Here is a 6000-nt window from a genome sequence, read left to right on the forward strand (position 1 = left end):
AACAAGAGTTGTTCTTTCATAGGCAATGCAGTGCTTAACCACAAAATATTCCCAAAAATATGTTATTGTCCGAGATGCTCTTGAGGTGCAGTTATGTTTGGCATCAAGGTAATTCTGGTGATCCATATGCATCTACTCGTGGGTCAGATGAGGAAATCTTTCTCCCCTCAAACATGGAAATATGGCCCAACTGCAAAAGATAAATAACACTAATGAGATCATATAATATATACTTCTAAAATACCAGTCATTTCTTACAATGCCCACATCAAGATATACTTAATAAATTAAGCATGTACATTGTACCTTCAACTGAATATGATAAACAAATGCTAAATGGGGTTGTAATGATCAAGTCTATTCACATCATACAGAATACATTTAAGTGAGGTCACTTTTCAGAGATCTTAAAAACAAACACTGCAAGGATTTAATCATCATTATTTACAAATTAGATTAATATTTTTTTTTGTGTGAATAAAACCTGATTTTTTAGTGCACATAACATTATCATCGTGATATTGGCACATATCCTTATTTATTTACACAGGCCTCCCCATAAGTCTCCTTGCACAACATTAAGTATTGACAAAATTTGCATTGCCAACATGCACATGATAGGCCTTCTTTAAATATGACTATAGTTTGTGTCATCTCCCCTGGACCTACAAATATAATTTTGTGACGTTCCTTATCAGAGCTGAACATTTATTATTGGAAAAGGTTAAGGATAGATGTAATGAAAATTTGCCATAACATTGTATGGTGCATAAACCGAGAGCATATTGAAATACCTTCAGAACGAATGTTTATGCTCATTTTACAACGCCAACACCATTGTACGTGTGATGATGAACCATGAACCGACCAGTATTGCCTTATCAACACTGACAATTATACCAACTTATCAGAAGTGTGCAAAAAACTTACCTCAATATTTATGAATGGGTAGCGGCCAGTTTCACATCGACCATAGGACGTCTTGACAACACTGCAACTGCTTTGACAAGCCAACACTTGCTATTCATGTTCCCCATCTCCAGTGTTTTAATGCCTGTGACAATGTCATGTTTTTCTAAGTTACACCTGCGTGTTCCAAATATGATTCGCCGGGCCCTGTCCGACGTAACACTGCTGTCGCCATTGCCGCGAGACGTTGTTTGTCACCGGAAGTACTAAATAACGTTATGTCTCGCGTAGTCCCGTGACCTACTTACACCCCCTATAGTCGCCTTTTTACGGATGACATTTCATAATGAACATTTTGAGGGACAGATGTTACAGTTTTTGTTCGTTGTTCATATCTCTTATAACAACAGTAATTACATGTATATTGTACTCTTGATTTTCCACCATTGATATAGCTACCAAGAAAGCTAATTTTTTTTATACCTATTCATGAATTAATGTGGCCTCAATCTATCAATAAATATTTTTTAATGTCTTTTTTTCCGGCATAATATAGTGTATGAATAGGTTTAATTTTACTGCCATGATCAATGAGTCATAATATCTCATTTTGAGGAAAAAGGGGAATTACTTGAAATCTTGCCAATTCCATCTTTTTGATGAAGAGCCTATTACATTGTAATACTTCATGGCTAAATGGACCCGTGAAGATTGGGGGATGGAATAGGTCTTCAGCAACCCATGCTTGCCGTAAAAGGCGACTATGCTTGTCGTAAACAGCGACTAACGGGATCGGGTGGTCAGGCTCGCTGACTTGGTTGATGCATGTCATCGATCCAAATTGCGTTGATCGATCCGCATGATATCAATCTGGATTGTCTGGTCCAGACTCGATTAATTACAGACCGCCGTCATATAGCTGGAATATTGCTGAGTGCGGCGTTAAACAACAAACAAACAAACCTTGCAAGCCTTGTGCGGGGAAAGTCAGATTTCCCCATGTAATACATGAAACCTCCGTTTCAACTGCCCAAAGCCCCTCTCAACAGAACTCCTTGTTTTCTTATGTCTTTTTCTTTGTTGTGTAACGCCGCACTCCGCAATGTTCCAACAATAAGACGGCGGTCTGTAAATAATCTAGTCTGGACCTGACAATCTAGTGATTAATATCATGAGCCTCGATCCACGCACTTGGATTCGATAACATGCATCAACCAAGTCAGCGAACGGTCAACTTACAGGAAGCCGGTTCCCCTCAAACATCCGACATAACCCACTCGTGGTCAAAATGCGGGACTCTTGTGTTGCGCCAGGCCAACGTGCAACAATGTCGATGATGCGATCGTCGCTGTCAAATGCTGTGTCTTTACACTTTTATGGTAATAATGCCTGTGACTAATTCATTCTCATTAACTGATGGGGCCTGAATCTGAATGCCGTCAATTACCCCAACAATACCGTGGAGGTTGGCTGTCTGATAGAAACGACGTTGATGGCGTCTTATTTCTTGGGGTTGCACAGAAAAGGTGACAAATCTACAAAGGATACGGTGCCTTGTGAGGCTGTCAAGTGTTTGGAAGATAACCCTTGAGATAGTGGGTTGGCTTAGCCAATGGTCATCACCATTACACATTTGTGAATTTTGCCAGTAGCAAGATAACCCAAAGTGACAGGCACCTTGGGGTAACGCAGCACCCGCACAACTCTGCTGTGTTACTGGACACAACTCCTGCTCAAGTAGGTTGGTTGGTTTGTTGTTTAACGCCGCACTCAGCAATATTCCAGCTACCGTACATGACAGCGGTCTGTAAATAATCGAGTCTGCTCAAGAATATCACAAATGTGAACAACCCTGTTCCTGTCAAATCTGTAGCGCTGTATCAGATCATAATCATCTAATGAATGTTGTACATCTCTTAAAGCTTCTTTCATTAAATATTCTTGGATTACGTCTGGCGGCCATTTTGTTTCACGTGATAAAAAATATATGATTTAAGTCTAGCAAGGTGAGTCTTAAAAGTTCAGTAAAAAAAATAACAAAACTTAAGTCTAAGTCTATTGATAAATATGACCTTAGTTTTTCTACTAAACTTAAGTCAATAAAACAACTAAACTAAGTTTATTAACTGACGTAAGTTTTATTTATAACTTAAGTTGTTTGATAAATACGACCCCTGACCACTCGATGCTCTTACGACGGCACAGGTAATCCCAGGTGTTACTGACTTTTGTTTTCTATACACAAATTACTTATCTTAGGTAGACTCGTTAACACAGGTAAAAACACAAATATAAGATATTTTTGGTTCTTTTTATCTGGATATGAAACAAAAATTAAGTATTTAAATAATTAAATAGTAATTTTCCCATGACTTGAACATTAAACCACAGCTACTACAAGAAAGATCACAGATTGAGCTGAAAGGATTGTAAGTCCTACAAATATACAAGTTGTGAAAAAATATTTACGATACATGGCTATTTACACTTGCATAATAAATTAAATTAGTACTTAATAATTCAATTAATAGATAAGTATTAGTTACGAAAATTTAAGTTTGAATGAAAAAAACACAAGAAAACAAACATGAATATGGAAATACATTTTATTCAAATTGTGCAAAATACAAGGACATACGACAAACCGACGGCCAACTACAATTTGGATTGCAATCAGAAAAAAAAGAAAAAAGTTGTAGCCAAGAGTTGCCTCCCTTTTCAAATTGTAATCTGCAAGATATAAGCTTGAAAAACACATATATATGTCAAAAGTTACTTTGAATGTTTGTGTTTGAAGGATAATTATTATGTAAACTACTACTGAGAAGAAATAAGTTACCAATACTTTTATTGCTAAAATGTACTTGTCAAACATTTACATCTTTATGAAAAACGGCTTACATGTGCTGAAAAGAAGTTCTATTACACAAAAGAAATACATTTAATTTACCTATGATGCATGGGATTAGGTAATTACATTACAATATATTACATTGAGTTGCAGACAGATGTGTGATTACGGAGTATATTCATGGAACTACAACCTGAAAGGAAAACGTATCACAGTATAACAAACTCTAAAATTTAAACAAGCAAAACGTAATAAATAAAAGTATCACTAAAGTGGAAAATAGATTTATGTATATGAAAGAGGTAATAAATATATTTACAAATATAAGAAGTGGAAATAAATACTTTTACAATTATAGAAAGTGGTAATAAATATAGTTACATTATTTACAAATGTTTGTGGCAAAGGACTTCGTTGAAATAATCAGCACCAATACTGGACCTTAGTGTGGTACTCTTGGAAACAATTTTTCTTAGATGAACAGCAAAGTGGAACGTCACACTTACAACACTTCATAGACGTCTTTGACCCCTTGCTTGGGTTGTCTTTGTACGTCACTCCTGGATGGGTTGTCTGAAACACTTGATGTTTTTCAGCACAAACGCGACACACACTGTCACTACATACTGCTGCAACAGGCCAGAGGTTGTTGCAGTCCAAACGCTGTTCCTCGTTGTCACCATGTCGCTGTCGCTGTGAAGTGTTCCTGTTGGTGATGTTGCCGATGAGTTGATGGGCGAGGTCAAGTCTGAAGGATAGGAGATCTCTCTTGCGGCTTCCCTGGGGGTTGTGGTCGATGATCGTACCTTCAAGAACAAATGCATTATAAATGGCAATCTCTCTTAGCTTGATCTCAACATGCGTGTACCACTTCATAGATTTTTTACTTTTGTTCACAGGCGTGTTCTGATCACGAAGATTCCGGGGTCCGCCGTCATATAGCTGTAATATTGCTGAGTGCGGCGTTAAACATACTTCCCATACTCTGCCATCGCTACTGTTCCTCCCGAGTTCCGACCCGTGAAGATCCGGGTTAGAATAGGTCTTCAGCAACCCATGATTGCCGTAAATGGCAACTATGCTTGTCGGAAAAGGCGACTAACGGGATCGGGAGGTCAGGCTCGCTGAATTGGTTGATGCAGGTCCGCTGAATTGGTTGATGCAGGTCATCGATCCCAATGGCGTGGATGGATGATCATGATATCAATCACTGGATTGTCTGGTCCAGACTCGATGATTTTACAGACGGACGTCATATAGCTGTAATATTGCTGAGTGCGGCGTAAAACAACAAACCAACTAACCAACCAACCATCCATCCTTCTTCCTCCTCCCACCTCCCTCCAGGGGGAATCCTGTAGATGGAAAGTAAACCGGCCTGTTGGCCTTCCCCATTGTAGCGACGAAGTCTCCACGGGCAACCCAGTCGATGGATCCACGGTGGAGGCGAGTAGCATCTCGTCCTGTTGGTAGCTGTGCAGTCGGGTAGCCTTTCCTGTTGATCCGAACAGTGCCGCTCAGTACAGTGCCGCACAGGTACGTCCCCCTCATCAAAAGATAATCAGCAAGTGTAGGACTTGTATAGAAATTATCTGTAAAGATGATGTGACCTTTGCCAAGAATTTCCTCACAAAGGCTAACAACAACCTGTCCTGAAAGCCCAACCTGTCAATTAACTTCTGTTCCATACTTCCCTGCATAAACTTCAAAGTTGGAGCTGTAGCCGGTGACAGCATCGGCCAGGACCCACACCTTCACACCAAACTTTACCGGCTGTACTGTTTAACACTAAGCCTGCCATTGAAGGGAATCATTGCCTCGTCCACTGACACTTGCTGTTGGAGACTGTAGTGTTCCTGAAAAGAAGACCTGAGATGATCAAGCATGAAGCGTATCTTGTGCAGTTTGTCATTAGCATTAGGATTATCAGTACTGAAATGCAGGTACCTTTTTACCCGAGTGAATCTATCTCTGGACATAATGTCAGGGACTGGAAATTTCAACAAAGTATATTTAATGCCAGAATGCCAATGCATTTTATCCCAGTCAAATTGACGATATCCATGTACAGCAAAATGCCATATAAAGCCTTGATTTCAACAAGGGATACGTCATACCACTCACCTTTGTTGTTGTTGGGATCGTTCGTTCTCTTGTAGGCTGCATTGTCATTCGTTGCCCTGATAATCTTTTCAAACACAGAATCATTATAATTCAGTTGAAAAAAATCTATAGCACGA

At 39.1% G+C, this 6000-nt stretch overlaps 1 pseudogene; it reads right to left on the minus strand.

Annotated features, from left to right (window-relative positions):
• Nucleotides 1-1851: 1851 nt before the first annotated feature.
• LOC139454867 (putative nuclease HARBI1) lies at nt 1852-2872 on the minus strand (annotated as a pseudogene).
• Between the last annotated feature and the right edge of the window lie 3128 nt (nt 2873-6000).

The sequence above is a fragment of the Haliotis cracherodii genome, unplaced genomic scaffold (genome assembly GCF_022045235.1).
Source record: "Haliotis cracherodii isolate W230 unplaced genomic scaffold, xgHalCrac1.p SCAF_11, whole genome shotgun sequence".
NCBI classification, from domain to species: Eukaryota; Metazoa; Mollusca; class Gastropoda; order Lepetellida; family Haliotidae; genus Haliotis; species Haliotis cracherodii.